Source organism: Balearica regulorum, chromosome 12 (genome assembly GCF_011004875.1).
Source record: "Balearica regulorum gibbericeps isolate bBalReg1 chromosome 12, bBalReg1.pri, whole genome shotgun sequence".
Lineage (NCBI taxonomy): Eukaryota > Metazoa > Chordata > Aves > Gruiformes > Gruidae > Balearica > Balearica regulorum.
This window is the reverse complement of record NC_046195.1, coordinates 14,424,979-14,446,530: the sequence shown is the minus strand read 5'-3', so window position 1 is coordinate 14,446,530 and position 21,552 is coordinate 14,424,979. Positions and strand designations below refer to the sequence as shown.

Here is a 21,552-nt window from a genome sequence, read left to right as displayed (position 1 = left end):
CCTATTTCATGTGGGGAATAGAAAAATGGGGAGGAAGAGACAGAGCAAAGCCTGCTCAAGTCACTCTGAGCCTTCAGAGAACTCGGGGAGCACAACGTCAGGTTACAAAAAGCCAATGAGGAAGTTCTGTGCCTCCTTCCAAAGGCTTAGGCAAAAGATCATCCTTCTTCCTTAGATATTTAAATAAAGTAATTCAAATTTTAAATATTCTCTTGCCTCATCATCTTTCATCTGGCTTTGTGGTCAGCTGCTCACTGTGACCCATAGAGAGCAAGCACTGGAAAAAGGACTTCTTTACTATCTAATGATAATTCTTTATTATCTTATGATGATAGAGGAAAATCTGCCTGATATTGTGTCCTAGAAGAAAAGTGGTTATTTGCACATTAAGAGTTAAGACACCGATACTTTGATGTGTGAGATCAGATTTGTATACACACTGAACGAAACAGTTAAACTGTGTTTAATGTGTGGGATGGGCACCCGTTCATAACTATAATGCTGAGAATCTGTATGTTGTTCCAGAAAAATTTAACCTGACCTGAATGGCAAACACCTTAATTTTCAACATAAGCATTTAACTACAAACTGAACAGGACTGCAGTTTTTAGGAATCTGCTTTAAATACACATCTTCACTTATTTTGGGTGAGTTTTCCTGAGTGTGCCTATATAGGCAGACCTGTAAAAGTGAATGCAGAGGAGTGCGTTCCTCTACAAGGATGTTCCCAAATCTTTCTTAAACTGATTTCATCCTACTCCATTTGAGATACTACAGCCTGTGGAGATGAGGAGCAAAAGGAGCTGAGTATTTAGTTCAGCAAAGCATCTCATTTGAATTAGAGACACGCTTTCTAATTTCATGGGGCAATTAACTTTGGGGATCAATATCTTAATTGGCTTATATTTTTCTCTTAAATTAGCAGATTGCACACTCTTCTATACTCTGTTTCAGCTTTTCTTCTTTTGTTACTCTCAATGCTGTTACTCTTACTGACTTGCTACAAACAAAATGTATTATTTAATCCACAACTTTTCATCCGTCGTGTTTTCCATGTAAAGCCATGAGTTAAACTTTAATTTTCTTACCCTTCCTTATATGATCATTCTCTCTCAGGTCAAAAACAAGGGAAATGCTGCTGTCACATGGGAAGATCCAAGTATGTCCCCAGTAAAACTGAAAGCGGGACTATGGAACTTGAACTTGGCCTAACAGAATATTCAGGATCATTTTACAGAAATCGTAGTCCCTGTGCCCAAAAATGCATTTGGCTCTTCACAGGTGATGAAAAGGCAAGCCCAGCCCTAAAAATCCTTCAGTTTGGCAAGGACATGTGCTCTGAGGACATGCTAAGGAGCTGTGGGAAGCTATGGGTTTGTATTTCAGCATGAGGGAAAGAGGAGCAGAGCGTTACTGAGGAAAGCAGATGATGTGAACTGAAAGGTATGCAAACAGCCCCGATTGCCCATGAGGTCAGAGAATGTCTTTTCTCCAAACACATTTTTGCCTTTGGATCTTGCTGCTGTATTTTTGGGGGAACTGATTAATATTGAAATCTGAAGGCTTATGTGTTTGTTTCAGAGGTGGTTTTGACTTGACCAGAGATAATGATAGGCTGAAGGATAGTTTAAGTGGTGCGGTTTTGATTTTGCCAACATGGGGATGAGAACTTGAGGTGGTTGCGGCAAGAGCCAGGAGCTACTGAGAGTCCCGAACAGCAACTGAGGAGAGTGCTCTGACATTTTGGAAGAGAGCATTTTAGCTGTCTCTTGGATATGCTGAATTAAAAAGGAAGGTGAGACCTGGAAGCTGTGAAGAAACCACAGCCCCAGCTATCACATACTGTGCCAGGACAGAGGCTGGAAATTCACAACTCTGATACAGGTCATGGGATGAAGCTAGGACAAGCGACCAGTCTCTTTCTGCTCTTCTGCGACAGTTATTTATTGCACGGCAGTGAGAGCTAATGACATTCCTTTCCCATTTGAACAGAGTTAATTTTACCTATCAAAGTTTCTTTGGTATTGAAACTTCAGAGGTATAAAAAAAATTATTTTTATGTAGCCAGTTCCCAACAGCCTCCAAGAGAACAAAAATTGAACGAGCTCTTATGAGAAATGTTTTCTTCTCTTTCTCCTGCATCTTTGGGAAAATGTATGATCTGATGAGCTCCTTATCTGTGCATCTTTATTCTTATTCTCTTCAGAGCTGAAGCCAAACACTCAAAAGGCTGGGTCAAAAGTAGTATAATAGCAGAGAAAGCAATCTGGCTGCAAATGAAGGATTTAGTAAAATGGGTCTTTTATGCAGCCAGCTTCTACGAAGAGAAAGGCAAGTGCAGTGTCTGTGCTGTCCCATTAATAGTCCTCTGGACTAGAGGAGCTGGGATAAGAGAGAAATTCAGGTCTGAGGGTCCATAACTCTCTCTGAGGCTGCCTGATATGGGTAATGGTGGTCTTGTGCAAGCAATGCTTTAAAGAATCTACTACCAAATGTTTAAAATTAACACCTGTGAGTTATCTTAGTAGCCCAGTGTTTCTCCAGGCGAGAACTGGCTTGCCTTCCCATCCTTACAGGTTTTGTATGATGGGGCTGGCAGCGCTGAGCAGAGAGCTAACGAGCCCTCATGCAAGCAGGTAGGTCTTGTTGCTTTGCAGAAATGGATGTGCTCTGTCTCTCGGTGGAACCGAGTCAACGTGACAGTGTTTCCTACTCTGGGAGGTTGGTGACCTGGGACTTGGAGTAACAGCGATGGGAAAGATTCTGCTGTTCATTTCAGATGGCCTCTGAGGGCAGACCCAGACTATTACAATTTGTTTCAACATATGAATTTTAGCTTCTTAGCTAATGTCTGGATACATCAAGTGGTTGGGTGTGAATCTGCTTGTAATGCTTTGTATTAAGCAACAACCAAAAACTTGTGAATTAAGGTGTCCGGGAAACAAAACTAAATCAAGAAATAATTATAGTAAGTTAGACCTTCTTAAGAAAGGGAAACAATCTCAAACCCAAAATAGGTTATTACAGGATGGATCATAAGACCTGTGGGTAATAGGGTCATACATTAGGCCAGGCTCCCTTCAAATATTTACCACCATGTATGGCATGTATCCCCTGGAACAGTATGCAGGTAAAAAATGCATCATATGTGGAATGTGTAAGTCATAGATGAAGAATAACAGCTATGAACGATCTCATTCATCTGTGCATAATTTTCAGATTATGTTCTTGTTACTCAGTATCACAAGACACTTATGACTGGGAGAACCAAAACGAAAATATGGACTTGGAATAAAAAACAGTTCATCATGCCAAATGGAAAGGGTTTTTTTTTCTAGAGAGCAAATCATGTCTTCCTGCCATGGGTGCTTTGAGGTCTCTGTACAAGAAGCAGGCATCTTGCTGTAGTTCAGGGAACTGCAGGAAAAATATCTTAAAAGAACATAAACCTTCCAGTGTGTCCCATTGCCAAAGCGAATATATATAGGCGTGTTGGGTTGAAAAATGGTCTGAAGGCATTTCCAAAAAAACCCTAAAAGTCAGATTGTTGTTCTCTCTAGCTTAGCATGAAGCAAGGGAGGAAAAATTAAATATTTGCTAGGACGCAGGTTAAGAAAAGATTGGAATTGTCTGAGAGAAGTTATGATTGTTTTGTACAAAGACAACCTTGTATTGCTTAAACAGTGGTGAAAATATGAAATTAGTCATATAAATTGATGTCTGTTGGAAAATGTTCTTCTTCTGTCTCCATTCAAACATACCTTCAAAAAAGATTTTTGTTTAGTCGGAAAATGTCATGGCTTTCACACACCTTGTCTTTAGCACAAGGGAGAAGAAAGTCCCACCTGCACCCGGTTCCCTCCTGAGGTTTTGATTTGTGCTTAGAAGCAAACCACTGCATAAATGGTAACCAGCCCTCAAGTCCCCAGATTTCCTTTGCTAATGTAAAAAGCATGCCTAGGATCCAAATGGAGAAATCATAACCCCCAAACTCACTGCTTGTTTTGCAATCCACTTCAGTGGAGCTGATGCTCCTCTGGAAGTGCAATTAAGCTAGGAACTGGCCTTTAGTTAGTGAGCTGGTAGGTGATGGGCTTTGGGCAGGACACGTCTCTGTTCTGCTGTCATAGTCCTTTTCCTTCTGCAGAGCGTTTTTTGGCCATGTGAAACACAGCACTTACATGCTCCCAATTTTTTTCATTAGACAAAATAACTTTCCAGGCTTATCCTCTGTGATTTCCAAGGGGTGCTGTAAAACAGCATGCCAAGCCCAATTTAGACAAGAACTGTTCTCTCTGAGGTTTTCTAGCTGGCGTGCTTGGTGACTTGGTATTTAAATTGCACCTGTGGGCTTATTATCTAGCCACACCACAACCCTCACTGTGGTCCTGAGATGAAGCTGCATGAAGAGGATTTTTATTTTGCTCTTGTACCTATCATGCATTAGTCTGTTCTGTAAGTCAGTGCTTGATTTGGCACAAATGATCAGCCCTGATCAGAGCTGTAGATGTAGAGGGAAGAGTAAAGATACCCCTATATCTTGATTTACCTGCTACATGTAGCTCCTTATAAAACATTATAGCCTTAAAAATTAACGGGCAATGGAGGGAAAGCCTGCATTCAGATAATGATGAGTTTTCTGAGATACAGCTGACACATGAGGATTTCATTCATTGCACTGTCATAGCAAAAGATGCAAGAAAAGTTTCAGTTACTAGTTCCAATAAAATCAGCTCAGCTTGGTAACAAAATAAATCAGCCTCAGGCATACAATGAACAACAATTCCAGTTGAGACCTCCATTTCTTTACGATGAAGCTGTCAAACATTATTAAAAAATCATGAACACAATTTTTTCTGTAAACAAAGAACACTTCATTATAATATCTGCCATCTGATCTTCTATGCCCAGCATATATTAGCAATGAAAATTAAATGCCCTTCCTTGACAAAGAAAATAGAAAATAAAAGTAACAAAATGTAATTTTTTACACAGGTAGGAGGACCTGGTTATTCACATGCACGTTTATTCTGCTACAAGCATTGTTTTTAATGAGAATAAATCTCCATTTCTCAGCTGTTTAAGAAAAAAAGCTCTGCTCCAGTAAAGTTGAGCCCAATTATAACACTTCATCACAGCAAACAAAAAGCTCGGTTCCCTGGGGAGGAATAACATTAAGAATGACGAGTTGTTTGTGGTTTTATGACCAAGTGTCTGTGAATAGTCCATTGCTGAACTAATTTCTTTTAATTTTTGCTCCTATTAGGATTATCTGTCCTTTACTAAAATAGTTTTTATATCTCTGCCACAAATTGAAAGACCAGAAAAAACGTCCCTCTAGACTTCAGCCTTGTTATTGTAATATAATGGTTTTTAGGGTTTTGAGCTTTTAATTTTTTTAGTGACCTGCAACTTCTTTTCACATTTGAAAAAAAATAAGTGAGGCTTGCTATTTATTTAGTGCTGCTAGATATTTTAGTATCATGACAATGTAGAAAAAAATCTGAGTCCTATCTCAGTTGAGTGTGAGCCTGTTTGCACCAGAGAAACCATTCCAGTGTGACTGATGGAAATCTTTGTGGGAAACCCTTTGCAGACTTTCTCATTCACTATTCAACTAAAAAGGGAATCAGAGCTGCTTCTATCCTTTTCTGAGAAGCCTTACGTATTAATGATAATAAGTGTTACTTTTTTCTGATACTCTGACCACACTGATGGATTTTTTTTTTTTTCATCGTGTGCCAGGGAAAAGAGAATGAATTCTTCTCAATGAGTCCCATTGTCTGAAGACATAGGACAGATTTTTCCTCAAGGGCATCTCAAAATCTGTTTCCACATCCTACCCCAAAAGCAGCTGGACAGAAAGTCTTCAAAAGCTGGAAAAGGACTTTTCCCTGCCTCGGTGCTGCTGTTCTCATCTATCTCTTTTCTATCGAGACAGTGCAGTTCATCAAACGCGCAAGGCTTTCAACTGCACCGGCACCGGGTGTTTGAGGATCCAGCTCCTGGACTTCCCAGGAGGTGAGCAAGCCCTGGCAGCTGGCTGGGTGGAGAGCCACGCTTCGTTCCTTCTCCCACAGCTCCTGCCAGCCACACCGCACCGCTGCGCTCACACGTTCGCACTGTCTCTCGCGGTCACCCACTCCCTCTTTAGTGGATTAACGTTGACATTCTTCTTGGAAGGAATGTGTTCTTCAGAAGCTCGTGACTGCGATGTGTGGCTATTTATAAATACCAGCATGTTGAATAGTTTTCCTGCATTGCAAAGGAACATTTCCTAATTCTGCAGTGAGATGCTACGTTTTATGTAACGGTTGGATGTTTGGTCTGGGCGGGTTTTGCAGTGGCCCCAGCAGTTTCTTACAAACTACCACAAAACCTCTGCATTTGCAATTCCACCTCCATGCTGAATTAGGAGAAAACTGTTCGGCTCTTGCTTCACTAAGTGTGAAGAGAGCATTTGGTGTTGACAAGTTAACTCCAGATGGATCCAGGCTACTTTAGGAAGTAAAGGAGAGCTTCCTCTCAGTGCTGCTGTTGTAGTGTGTCACCTTGTTAGTGGCGACTGGGGACACAGGCGTATGCAAGGCATCAAAAGACACAGAAGATTTTAATACAGCGTTACGTGGACCTGAAGAGGATGGAGTTAGTGACAGCAGTTGTTGCAGCTCTGTCTCCTCTTTTGTTCCCACTGCAGCTTTTTGTAGCATCATGTCAGAGGTGTTCACCATATGACTTAGCTCGTTGTACACGTCAGCTGCTAAATCTGACCTACAGGCTGATTTAAGCTACATTTTTCCAGAAAACTGGAAATGGAAGTTTTTTCCACTTCCAAGTATTTATGCTTGTCTCCTTAGGTTTGAAGTGTATCTTATTTTAATTGTAACCAGCAGAAGTGAGGAATTAGGCAAAGAAGCAGGATGCAGTGTTTTCTGTTTTCAGTGCATTGCCCTACCCACAAATAGTGTATTTTAACAAGTCTTTCCATTTTATGCTGGAAGTTCATTTCTCCCCACTTCTAAAAAGAAATCCAAAAACGTAAGAAACCCTAGGCTATATCGGTAAAATATTCTCGGTATAAAATGGTTTATAAAAAGAAGTGCTATGAAAATATAGTAAGTTGAGGGGAGGGGTGAAAAGAAAGGTGAGGAAACAGAGGTGTTGGAAAACTAGAAAATGCTAAACAAAGAGAAAATTTTAGCAAGTGAACTTACAAAGCGCGAAAGCTCTGGTTGCTAGGATTTTTTTGAAAGGAGATACCTACTTATACAATACCTCAGGTGATGACTCGCCCCCTCACCCCTCATGTGAAGAGCAGAGCGCTGAGAAGACCTACAAAGGAAAGCAAATTCAGGAGTCAGAGACCCTGCGGCACAGGAGTCTTTTCCACCTATAATGATCTAACCTATAAATCTGGGAATTGTTAGTATAACGTTCTAGATAGCTGATCTTAACTACTGTGGTTTGGAGAACCAGGGGAATTAAGTATACTGTTTTCATGAAGAGTTTATATGCTTCTGCCTGTGCATGTGAAGACTATTTATAGAGTTAAGTCCAAGAAAGCTGTTTAGTCTGGGAGAAGATGGAAACCAATGGGCAACAAAACAGTGATCGAGACATGATACCTGGGGTAAACAACTCCAAGGGAGTTAAAATAACAATAACTCAATAATCAGTTGGGAAAATGCTATTTTCCAGGCCTTGGGCAGTTACACAGCTGGCTTGCCAAGTCTGAGAGCCCAGAGATCAAAAAGAATATGAATCTTAAAAAGGCATCGTTGGAACAAGAAAGGAAGGAGTGGGTTGTGAGCAGCTGCCTGGGGACGAGAGGAAGAGTCTGAAAAAGGAAGGGAATGCAGCCGAGCCCGAAGATGGAGATAACTGAGCAGACTGCGGAAATGTGGGCTGAAACGCACTCCTGCACAGTGCTTAGTTCAGCAGCAGGTGGAAGTAAATCCTAATGCACCGGGGCACGTGGCAACGAGAAATATCTGATCAGCGTAAGGATTTGCTCTGATAGCCAGGCTTTCGATGGGGTTTGGTTTTTAGTGGACAAGGAAGAAGGCAAACTCCAAAACCGGATTTCGGAGCTGAAATTCCCTCCTAGTTTGGAATTCTTTTGTGGGGTTGGTTTGTGGGGGTTTTTTGGTGCTAATATTTCCCTGAATTAGCTAGACTGTTCTTTCTACACAGTGGAGAAGTTTCTTTTCAGCTTTACTTATAAGGATCTGCAAAGTGCTAATACCTTTGTTCATCAAGTAATATCCATCAAGCTACTGTACGTTGGCTGAGCTGCAGTAATTACTGGTGTTTCTGTCCATGACTGGCTAGTGGAAAAATAAAAGTCTTCAAGGTCTGTTTAAGCTCTAAGTACAAGAATACATTGCATTGAAATTGTCTGGAAGGTAAGTTCCTTTAGGTTGAACTCCTCTAGAAAACACATTGTGTTTGAACATGATTGTTGACATATTTCCTTTTTCCTTCCCTTTTTCCTCTTTTCCTTTCCCCTTTTCCTCTTTTTCCTCTTTCTTTAATGCCGATCCTAAGCCCTACAGGCAAAACCAAGCCATACTCAGCCCTTTGGTAAATTAATTGTGAACTTCCTCACGCAGCGCTTCTCTGCAGTCAACATCACATCTGCTAACTCAACTCCCGGCAGCTATATTCAGACGCAGTAAGGTTTACTACTGAAAACAAAAGCTCGCTGAGCCAACAGCATGTGAGTACAAGCGTTGTCTGCGTGCGATGAGAGTTTATGTTCGGAATGACTCTTTTATCTCTGAAGCCTTGAAAACCTTAATAAATATTTAGGAAGCTGATTCCTTGGCTGGGGTTTGTTTGGGATTTTTTGGAATCCCATCGTGCCTGCCTCCCACCCCGTCCCACAGAGCTGTCTTGTCTATCTGCTATGGCTCCTCAGCTAAGCTGCAGGATCCATGGAGCAAGGGTTGTCGCTGCCGCCATGTCTCAACGAGTTGGCCGCTACGCGCTACAAAAATATTCGCTACGAAATAACAACAACAGCTCACCACATGGGATTCACTTAAGTATTGAATTATTGCTTTTGAATTTGGAATTTCTTGTTCAAATATTCAGGAAAATGCTAAGTTTTCTGAGAGGAAATCCCTCTGCAGTATAAAAGCCATAGCCCACAGCAGAACGGAGATGATTCAATAGTGACTTCCATGTTGGAGTCTGTGCAGCTGGAACACAAAGCCCTAAATATGCTTCTAAGCTGTGGCAAATGAATCACCATTTTGGATTGAATCTTTGGTAGATATTGGAATAAATATTGCATTTTTATGGGTGCTTAAAATTCTCCCAGTGGACCTTAACTATAATTCAGCTTGCTGAGCAGTTGCTAACAAACCCTTATGGTGTAGCTGAGTCTCTCCTCACTAAAACAAATGTGTGCCAGTTGTGTTACAGGCACACATCTGGCCCAGTTTGTGTCAATGTGGGCTCAGATGTCCAGGTCCACCCACAGATTAATGTTAGCACGAAGCACTGAGCAATGCAACGCTCATTTTTTTCCATCTCTGTAGAGAACTAGCTTGATGTTTCCATTGAAGATAAAACTATGCGAGCTCATACAGCAGAGGATTATAAAGTCTATCAGAAATACTGTGCCACAGGGTTTTCAGTGACGTATTATCCTTGTTCATCTGCTTCTTCAAAATTAGCATCCACCTAAGCAACCCTCTGCATCTTGGCTGAGGGCCAACCATGTTCTCAGCCCAAGGCAGAGGAAAGGAAGGCTCAGGACCGCTCCCAAGAAACTGCCATCACAAAGGCGGCATTGGCAGCCTTGAAAAACCCATGGGATAGGTTAGGTCTTAAATCCTCACAGATTTACAGTTCTGGTTCATTACTCAACAGCATCCTCTCTGGAAGAAACACATGGACGTGGAAAAAGTGAGTCTTGAAGGGTGATTGAAAAAAAAGACGACATTAATGGTTCTGGCTCTGCACAGTACTCAGAGAGCGTACTCTGACACCCTGCCAGGTATTTTCAGTGAGTGGGTAGAACTGGAGAGTTGTTTGTGAGCATGGTATTTTAATACTCAAATGCCCTGTACCAGCCATAACCCTCAGTGACCTTTCCCACAAAGACTTCTGGGTCTGGCAAGAAAAAAAAAAAACCTAAATGTGCTGCATTCAGAGATGTTTGTGCAGGGACTACAAACACAGGAATGCTGGTTTCTGCAGCACCTGTGGATGTCAGTTCAGGGGGTGAGAACTGGGAGCAGCACGTCTGGTTTCAGGGAAGTTAATTGTGTTCCATCAATAGTGATTTTCAGGATTTCTGATGCATTTTTGCTTTGGCTCCATCTACAGCTCTTGACCCTTTCCCATGAATTCTCTTGCTTTTTTTCTACTCTTCAGCCTAACAGAACCAAGCATTGTGTTTGGTTTTCAAATGTAATGAATCGTTTGAACTCACCACTAACAAAGCCTTTTTACTTGGGAAAAAATTATTACAAATAAATAATGAAACATTTTTAATGATCAAAAGCACTCAGCATCTCTGATGTCATTTGGAGTCTTCCCATTGACACCGATGTCATTTATAGCTGGATAAAGAACAGGAAGATACACATAGGGTTTAAATATACTTTTTTTTTTTAAAATCTGTGCCTTGTTGAAAAGTGACATGGAGCATGGGAGACAGACATAAGGTCTAAATAAATATCTGAATAGATAAATCAATGGTGATATGCTTAAATAGGTAGGATGGGTTGTCAAGAACTTCATAAGAGCTTGTTCTGGAGGTACTGAAGACTCTCAATCCACTTATAAAGTTCATTTTCTATTTGACAACAGGAACAATACATTGCTTAGTACCAGGAGACAGTATGTGAGTAGGATCAGGAGGGTCTGCTTCTATGTTTCTTTCACAGTACCTCACTGAACGTTGCACCTTGATACGGATGAAACAAAAATATCTTCATTTTGATCTATAATTTTACTGCTGGATAGAGGGAAGGCTGTCCTGGCTCCAATAAAATTGTAAAGTATCTTTTTACACAACGATCTACTACTACTTTCACTGAATATCAAGGTAAAAATGTATTTGCTCTGTCTTCTGACACCCATTCTCAAAGAAGATACTCCACAGAAAGAAATTAATTTCATCCACTTACTGGTTCCCTGTTTTTTTCCCCAAATTGTTCTAATGTGATCCATAGGACAGAAACGCAGTGCCCCTGTGTATTTTCTTCTTCCAGCACGTATTCCATCAGTAATCTTGTTTCACAAGTAAGTAAATAAAACCAACAACGTATATTATTACCTCTTGCTGCTCTGTGTCTGCTATCCAACATTACTTCATAACCCACTGAGTTCATTAGGGGATTTTTAAAAGACATTTCTGGAAATGCTGGTCAGATGTAATTCCGCTGGACTGAAAGAAATATTTTTTGACTTTGTGCTGTTCTTGTGCCAAAGCCAAATTCATGTCTGGGTAGATATTCTTTCTTATTTTTGCCAGATAAGACAGTGATACAACAATACCCCTGTCTCTGCATTCCTCATATTTAGGGATCATTGGTTTAGCAAGCTCTTGCTGTTATTTGTCTCTAAGAAGCGTATCAGAGATGACATAACCAATGCGAGAGTTTAGTTTTGTGGATCCTAAACTCTTTTTCATTACGAATATGAATTAGTGATTAGCCAGAAGTCTTTGCACTGGGACTGTATTTACCTTTGCATTTCAGAACTTCTATTTACCTTGTATTCATCCTTTGCACCAAGGCTGTATTTGCCTCAATGTCTCAGATTTTTTATTTCCATCCAAATGATGGTTTCCCTTATATGTATTGGTTTTGAGCTCTTCCATAGATCCAAAGTTAAATTTCTTATTTATCTAGATGGTAGTCTATAATGCCTTCTCAGGGAAACTGGATTCATGGACTGATTCTACTGGAAAATTATTATTGCTAATAAACTAATCTATATTTTATTTCTGACCTTACATCAATCTTTCACTCATCAATGCAGCAGACTCAGAAAAAAATTAATTACCTTGTGCTGAGCACTGCACCTACGTTAACAGCCATGCTATTCCTTCATGAACTTACAGGGAAGATGGGCAACCCACTCCATCCCTCTCTGCTGCTTCTGCCTCTGTGATCTGGACTCTTTGTGAAACTAAGGGTTATTTCTATCAGTCTACGAGATGTCTTCCTGGCTGCAAGCAGTGTCCTTAATGGAAATGAAGAATGCAAAACGTGATAGCTAGAATACCTCAATGCTGCCCAGTCACCACCCAGATGTCTGTGTTAACAGCGTGGGAACAGAGATGCAAAAATATTGAAGCAAATATGCAAGAGATCTTAACAGTTAACTAACGTTATGCTTTTTTAAGTGTTTTGTTCAGTTTTGGTGCTTTTTTCTGTGGCTTATACAGCACAAGTCTTGTACACTATCTAGAGTTGCTCTCTTGGTGATTTAAATTATATTCAATCCCTCAGTCTCATTTTACTGTTCATTAATACTCATTCCTTACAATGAGCAGGTCTTGCATCTGCATACTTCTTTAAACCACTCACACTAATGAGCACTTGCTTATTATGCAAGAACTGCAGAATTTCATTTAATACCAACACGAAGCGGAGAAGATACTTTAAGAAATACAATGGGAATTTGTCATCATTGTAGACCTTTTTTTAATAAAAGCAAGCTTGAATGGCAGGGGGGTTTACACGGTGCATTCGTCCCATACCTTGTCTGTTCATTGCTGCTTCTTTTGATTGAAAGCTTTGCGAGTAATCGAGCACCATGTTGACAGTGAGAAATTGATGTTATATGATTTGTGGAATAATTTGGTTTTCTCAGAACTCCTGGAGGTCCAAAGGAACTGATCCTGCAGACCTACTTGTTCACGAGTGAGGGACTTGGAGTCCAGCACATCTGGCTATTAACTCCGTTTCCACCCTGCTGCTGGCCATCGGTGAGTGTGAACTTCGGGAGAGCCAAACCCCAACTGGTAATGCTACGACTTGGCATTTTGTCCTTACATTTTATTTTTAATGAAAACATTTATTTTTAATGAAAACGTTTCAGGGTATGTGATCCTGCAAGCACTTGTGTTAACCTGCTATAAAACTGGTTTGTGAAGTTGTCTTAGTTAGCCCCTTAAAATGACAAGTCCAAGAGATTTTCTGGGACCTGATTCTTCTACTTACGCAGTTAAACCTTGTGTTCAGAGTAATACCCTTGATTCCAGTGGCTGATAGATTAATACACAGTCCAACCCGCACAACGAAAGCAGAATCGGAGCGTTCATTTACATCTGTAGGACATTTGTATAATTTAAATAACCTCCCATGACCCTTGTGTGAATGTTATTGTTCGTGTAATTACAGGCAAAAATTATCTTGCCCATAAACCAGGCGAACTGTGTATAAATCCTTGATGTTAGGGAGTAGGATTTTGAAATGTAAGTTACACCAGAAGTAATATAACATGCAGAAGAAATTGCTCTTGCCAGAAGAAAAGTTGATTCACTGAGTTCTATTTAGTTTTTAATTTATAACAAACTTGCCTAATCTCAATTTCTGTAGCTTCTGTTAAAATATTAAATAACATTATATCAAATACATCCCCTGTGACATTAAAGGAAATGGAAAGCTTAGGCACGCGTTAATTGCATTCCAAAATGTGGCATATAGCTTAATAAACCTAATTTAAAGAACCTTAGAACAATGACATTTATGCTTTAATTAGAGCAAATGAAAGCTGTGCTGCACACTTTTAGACAAACAATTTTTCTCGTGGGACCAGGCCTTTCTGACAAGGGGCGTATTTCCCCGCAGTATGCCACGCGTCAGTCTTGTTACATGGGCAAAATTGGCTTTCTGGTGATGGACACTGGCAAAACAAAATACAAGAATAAAAAGCATTTGTGAGTAGACAGTATAGGCAGCTTTACAGCGAGGCTTTCTCAAGAACAGATTGGACTTTCCCAGGAAAATGAAGTCATTTATTTGTCTTTAAGGAGAATATATTAAAAGGACCAGATACGTTCCAGAACCAACAATAACAGTTTAAGATGATAAATGTTATTTTAATGATCTCTGTCTACTCTGGTATTCTGATCACAACACATATACTTTTAAAACTGAAAACATCAAAACCTGCAAAGAAACAATTGATGTGAGATAAAAGCCCCATCCAAAATCAGAGATAGATTAATAGATCTAATTTACTTTAAAGGTATTCACAAACTGTTATAAAAACCAGATTGGTCATAAGACTTAAAGTTGTTACCATATGCATCTCACAGATTCTGCGTTATGTTCCTTATGCTGGCAAACTGACTAATGATTTCACGACTGTTCCCCAGACAAGAACATGACAATTTGTGTGTTGTGCATTAAAGCTCTTTGTGCTCTGCAGCAGAATGAAACATAAATTTTGCAGAAGAATGTAGATGTTCTTTCGCAATCTGGTCTGGTAAAAAGGAAATTATGTAGCAGCTTAATATATATTTAAACCTGAGACTCTTACTGAATGCAGATGAACGATGTAGTATATATAGTGCACTTGCATTAAAGTTTACTTTTTTTTTTAATGCTGCAACCACAATCCCAGCATTTTATTATCTTGCAGGTTTTTATATTGAGAACTTCTGCAGACCATTCAGCTGTTGTCTTAGGTATGTCTGGGTTTTGTTGCAATTAGAGTCTGGAGGCACTGGGGCTCATAAGACAAACAAAGCAGCCAGGTAGACTTGTTGAAAATAACAGCAATTGAACTGTTTACTCTGAAAGGTATTGGCACTACTTAGAATTGTCAATATTTTCAAGAATCTGATAATATTATTGACGCTAAGCACAGGTGTTTGGAAATATATCCAAGATATTTTTTTTTTTAAAAAGCACTGATCATAAAATTTCTTAGGGAGTTCTAGCATCTCAAGGCATTTCTTCATTATCAGTTTAAAACCACTAACTTTTTTTGGGGGGGGGGGTGTGGCAGATTTGGCAAAAATGTATTCAAGTCCAGAAAGCTGGGATGACTTGCTTCATTCGATAGGACAGAAGTATTTGATGCTGACTTCTGCAATTTATCCCATTTTGACTTTTGTACTAAAGTATTACTAAAATATATTATAAAAGTCTAAGCCAGATACGTAAGGATGGTATATAAAACTAAATGCTTTTTTTCTGGTTGAAATTAACTGTATTGATACGACTGAAATAAAATTAGTAAGTAAAAAATGCTTCCAGTTTTTTTCCAAAGTCTTTTTCGGCAATAAAAGCGTGTTCCAAAGGAACACTTTGATGAAACTGCAGATTCTGGAAAAAAACTGTTCCATTCAAGAAAAGTCAGCGACCTTTATCTTGGGGCTCATTCAGGCAGTTTAATGAATACGAAAGCTAACACTTTTTTTCCCCCCCACTCATAATCAAGAAGGACTAGAGACACATTTTTTAAAAGGAAATTCATTTTGGCAAACGCTAGGACTGTAGAACCGTAGGATGTGCGTGGCATCGGGCCAAGGGCTTGATAATAGCTGTTAATTGGAACTCAAATTCTTACCCCTTTTGCAGGCATGGACGTCTGAAAAGTGATAAAGCCAGGGCAGTTCTATGCAGGACTACATGCTACAGAAGCCCCTTAAACCCTTCCTATAGATGGTCGCACCTTGCTAACAAGAGGTGCGTGTCTAACTTCCAGATCCTGGTAGAACAGAAACTGAGAGATCATTCTCTCAGACTGTAACAGCCCCAAGTATTAGAGAAAGCCCAGTGCCTAGGGGACACGTTCCCATGCCCCTCTGCACAAGAAGGTGATGCTGCTGAGCTATGAGATGGGTGCCAGACCATCTGGGAGCGAAGCTCCAACCCCACGTGAACCGGTGGGGAGGGAAAGCCATGAATTTACTGAGTATTATTTCTTCTGCTTGGGAGTGAAGACAGGAATAAATGAGCAGTTACTGCTGAGGAGTTCTCCTCTATTTTAATCCTGAGACATGCCCCGCAGCATCACACTGAAGAATTCGACAACATTGAATCACACCATTTAATTGTGGGTACTTAAACCTTCATTTGACTGTGGCAGAGTTTTGGTTCTGAAGACACAAGACAGAGAAACAGAAAATGTAGAGTTAACCTGTACTTCTAATTATGGGGTAAATATAAAGCGAACACCAGAAAAATCATTGGTATTTTAAGAAATTACTTTTCTTCCCTGTTACTGCTATTCCATTGTAACACAACCCAGCGGAGTGGGTTTTGCATGTGTGGCTGTGTGTTGCCAAGTGATGGTTAGACGATTAGTAATTCACCATGACCTTGAATTCTGTCACCCACAAACTGGTAATCCCACAGTTTACGTCTATTTTGCTATTGCTTTGAGCAGGAGAAGATGGAAGGATTTGCCTTCTTCGTGAATATTTTAGCAGCAGGGCTAATCTGATTCCATATGGTATTAATAGAAGTTCACTTTTTAAAAAAACAATTCTAATGATGCCTAGAACAGCATTTGATATTAGTCATGACAGTATGAAAATATTGTGTCAATATGTTTTCCATGAAAAATACTGCAAGAAAAGATGTATTTTGCAGATGCTAATCTTCAGGATATATTCCTACTATTCGGTCACCTCTGCTCCTGGGGTAAGGCAGTACCGTGAATACCCCAAACACATACTGAAGAATGTGTTCGTTGGGAATGAGAAGAGGAGAATGTTCTTCATTGGGAAAATGCAGAGTACTCGATCCTGTTTTTAATGATCACCTTTCATTTCCTTGATCCTAAATTCAGTGAGGTAGCTGAGGGTACACGAGGGGTGCAGAACTTTCCCAGTTCTTGTTTAGGCACTGGACAATGTCAAAACTTTGTGGATATTTCTCACTACCATTCAGCAGCTTTCGGCCATCCTGCTCATGACTAGGAGATCTTCCCGTTCGCTCTGGAAATCACCTGTTTCAGGCCAGAGGGGCAGCAGAGGAAACACGAGACTGATGATAACATACATCATGAAAGGGGCAGTAAGAAAAAACAGCGTCCCGCTTACATCCCGCCAACAAAGCTTTAAAGGTATTTCCTTTCCACGTTTGTTGTGAGCATGCTGCCCTGGAGTCAATTCCATGCAAGCTTAGGGAAAAGCGTTGCTCTGGAGGGGTAGTACGTGGCTCTTCCAGAAGTGTGAACTGGTCTGCCGGCCAAACAGGGAAAGCCCCAAGTATCATCCTAGCCCTCATCACGTTGTGTTCTGCACTATGGCGACTGAATTGTGAAACAGTTAACTGCTTTTTCTGCTTTTTTTTCTTACACAAAGATGAGAGGGGAAAGGAAGGTCTTTATTTTCTTGCTTCCAAACCCCCAAAATGCATTTGCCTAATATTGTCCAGGAGCCTTATCCTCACCAAAGTGTTGTGGATGTGAAACAGTCCGGTATAGTGAATACAGACGAGATGAACACAGTAAAATGCATTTCAAGCTCTGGATACTCAGGATACTTTGTGATAGATTTCCCTACTATTTTGTCCAGTTCAAAGCACACACCGTAGGCATTGCTATTCCACAATCTTTTTCCTGTAAGCACTCACCTCGGCGTGCCTTTTGGTGCTATTTGCACTGTACCATTATTTCCTACCCCAAAAGATGCAGCTATGAAACAGGAATCTGTGTGCCAACTCTGTCACTCCACTGTTTAAAATCCTGACACTCAGCCTCCTGTTTGAGGGGATCAATACATGACCCAGCCCAGCTCGATAGAAATTAATTGATGTGACATCTTACAATTAATTCAGAACACTGGGTTAATGCTAAGAGGGGTTTTAATTATGCAGATGAAACCTTCTACTTCATGAATTCCCTTAGTTGCAGCTTGCTGGAAGCTGCAGGAGTATAGCAGAGGGAAGTAAAACTCAGTATTTCCCTTGTCTTTACCCTCTTTTCTCAAGCATTGCAGAGTTAGTGGACGCTGTCAGAAACAAAATGCTTGGCCAGGTTGATCTTCTGATTAGTTCTTATATATTGGCAACTGTTTTTAACATAAGTATATTAATACACTTTTATTTTTATATGTTGGCAGATACAGTAAAAGCATTAGATTATATGTGAGGTGATCTGATAGGATGGATAAGAAAGAAAAATGATCTGTGGCTATATATGCAGCTATTAAAATATTCAAGATGGTTGTTCCTTCTCTGTAAATGCAACTGCAAGAACCATAAAGCATATGGTGAGGGATGCTCCATCACTTTTAAAGCACACTTTTGCTAATGTAGAAATGAATTATGCTGCTTTCCATAATTCAAGGATTAGATTTTTGAACATAATTAAGCATGTACTGTCTGGTCTTTGAGACAGAGGTACATGTGTTCAGTTTGCCTATTTCAGAAATAAAATCAAGTGGGAAGCTACCAAAAATACTTTGTATAAGCTTTTAAATGAAAGGGTCTGCTGAGAATTTGCATAATATCTTACTTGTGAAATGTAAAACCTGTCATAAATCATAATTCAATTTATAAGACAATTAAATGCATGTGTTTCTGTTCTCTTTTATGGTTCTTGGAAATTGTTATCTTGCGTAGCTGGCGAGAGAGGCACTAAAGAAAGCAGAGAAGGAGTACATTGGAACAGAGGGCAAATATCAGCTAGCCACTTCCTTCACATATCTGTTTTTTCCAGCTGTCCTGTGCCCAGCTGAAAGAGCACAGCATGCTTCAGATTTCTCATAATTTCTTATTTTCCCTAGGACACAGATTGCCTTCTGTGTCTCATGGGACTCAGACGGTTTTGTTGCAATTAACTGTGAGAGATTTTCTGCCTTTTCAGTCTTTTTGCAGCTTGTGATGCTCAGTAAATCTCTCTGAGATAAAGAAAACTCTGTAAAGAGGATAAAACGTTGATTATAAAACTTACCAAAATACTCTTCGTGCATTCTCATTTCAAACAAGGCAAAGACCTCCACCGAGTTGGCAGCAGTATTTTTCTAATATACAATGTTCATAAAGTATGCTTTTCAAACTGCATTGCCATAAACGTAAACGCGTCCTAGTCCTACCGTTAGTTTTATTCTATGTCAGAACATATCAATCTTTTGCGGATTATAGACAGACCAAGTCTAGAAATATTGTTGTAAACCTAGAAATCACGAACCAAGAAATGAAATACTTTTGTCAAGATGTGTGAATGTTACGTTTCCTGAATCTTTACACTTTATTGCTTTACACTTTATCCACAGGCTTTGTAACAGAGCAGATGGGCAGCAGGAACCTGGGAACCCGGCTGTTCGGTCCCACCCCGAGCAGTGAGTGAAAAACAGTCCTTTTTCCACGCAAATGAACAGCTCTGGTTTTTATTACACTGACTAATTTTTTACTCCAGCTAGTATTATAGGGCTAACGAGTTGGAGGGATGTCACACAGCGGCAGAGTTGTTAGAGAAAGCCTTCATCTTGCTGGAGGTGATCGTAACGTGCATGTTTGTTTCTGCAGAATTTAGCTCCAGCCCTTATTTCTGAAGGTGGGATAAAGATGTTTGGGACTCTCTAGGGACTTGGAACTCCATTTCTATGTCTCCAACCCAACAGGTCTCACCCACCTCATGCTTTAAATCGCAATATCCTGATTGTAATATACCAGAAATACATCCCTTCAAATGAATAAGCTTTTATTTTCTTTCAAAGTAAAAAACAAGGCATTTTGGGGTAAAAGGCTTTACTCACGTAGTTCTGATCCCTGTGGCAGTTTGCTGATTCAGTGACATTCCTGAGATCTGTCTTTTTGTTCATGTCTTGGGGTTCTGGTAGAGCAGACCAGGATCGTTTATAGCTTTTTGTTTCTTTCCCGGTTGCTTCACAGAATGGAAAGGAAAGGAAAACAAGTTACGTGTTAATGTGTTTGCACCAGCCATTCCTCTCTTAGGCTTGATAATCAAGTTTCATTATTCAAATTTCGGTTGTCAATACATGGTTAAATTTATACAAATTTAGAAGCGTATTGAAATGCTAGAGCCAAAGTTAAGAGGGGAAGGATGCCTCCGCATTTGGTTCCTAGTCCATACTTTTACTAGCATAGGAATACTTGTCTGATCTTGGTTATGTTTCTTAGGTAAGAGGACTTCTGCCACAGACATCTCACCTTTAGGAGGGTTTCTCTAACACTCAATGTCATTTTCCCTTAAGGAAAAGCACTGCAGAATTTAACAGCAATAACTGTAGAGAACATCATAGAAATTACATTTCTATACCTCCAGGACTGAATAGAGATTAATATAACTTCCACATTCTTATCAAGGTATTTTATTGCATTTTATAGGAAGAATACAATTTTCTTTTAAATTATATGGGATAGTTTAAAGAACAAGGTTGTAATTTCCTTAACAAATGCTTTTAAGACCTTCCTATGATAGTTCATGTTTTAAATTTCATCATTTTCTCTATGGCTTATTTAGGCAACTGTGGTCATCCATATGTGACGAAACAAATTTAAAAAGGGCACGTAACGTTCCAGTTCCGAGTACTTGGGCGGATGCTTAATGCTTAATATACATATATCATAATCGTTCCAAACTATCCAAGACTTTTGGATGAATTGGGTGCAATATATTAACTCAATTACAGTGGAAACACAGATCAAAGAATGTAGCTGGGAGGTCTTATTAAAGTATGAGACTTTATTAAAATGTCCCTGGTTTTGATTATACAGGATTAAAATGTCTGAAACTTCACTTAGCTGTTTCATGTCCCCAGAAAAGAGAATTCTTTCTTTCAGGGTTTCAGACCTTGATTATCAATTCTGTTAAAGTGGAATTGTCATAAATTGGTAAGAAAAGCCAGAGACCATTTTTTTATCCTTTTTTAACACTGAACATATATTCTCATTCGCCTCAATTTATTACTTTTTTCTTTTGTCATTTTTGTTTCTGGACTTTATTCATTCACATGGAGTAAACCATTCTGGAAAGACTTCATTTTTTTTCAAAGGAAATAAAAAACCCTCCAACTTTTCCCCATTTAAAAGAAATGAAAATCTTTTAGAAATTACTAGAGCATGGCATGGGATGAAAACACATGGAGAGGTCCAAGTTTAGGTTTTCCAATTTGCAGGCCAGTGCTGAACTTTGAAAGGACAGGCGTTAATGACAAGCGGTTGCAGTACCCGCAGCGCTCAGCGATCTGGTTCCAGGGCCAAGATGCAGAACACACATGTATGCTGAGCGCTCGTATGAGTGGTAATGGCCCTCTAAATTGGAGACAATCAGTGTAAAGACACCTAACAGACATTGTCTGGTACGTAACAACAAGATTGAGATAAAAACCGCTTTTCTTAATTCGTTTACTTTCCTGTTGCTACACATCATGTCAACACTTGTTTGTAATTCTATTAACATGGTAAGTGAAGCACCCTGTTGTGCCACGTGAACAGTACAAATTTTGCATTTCGCTGTCTTGCACGTGCATTCTGTTTCGTGCTCGGTATTGACACAATGCTGTTTAATCTCTCGGCGACTGCAAGCGTAGAGTCCAGCGCTGTCCCTGCTTTTGTTGTGAGGAACCCCATCCCGTAGGAATTAGGCTCGCGAGGTGCA

At 39.8% G+C, this 21,552-nt stretch overlaps 1 long non-coding RNA gene across 2 annotated transcripts; it reads left to right on the top strand.

Annotated features, from left to right (window-relative positions):
- Positions 1-5,909: 5,909 nt before the first annotated feature.
- Positions 5,910-16,970, top strand: LOC142603470 (uncharacterized). Of its 2 annotated transcripts, none has more exons than XR_012837408.1 (6): positions 5,910-6,307; positions 8,548-8,719; positions 9,880-10,006; positions 12,838-12,952; positions 14,614-14,659; positions 15,558-16,970. It is a non-coding gene; the product is annotated as an uncharacterized LOC142603470 (long non-coding RNA). The 2 variants fall into 2 exon arrangements; XR_012837407.1 differs by having other exon boundaries at positions 5,910-8,405.
- The last annotated feature ends 4,582 nt before the right edge of the window (positions 16,971-21,552 follow it).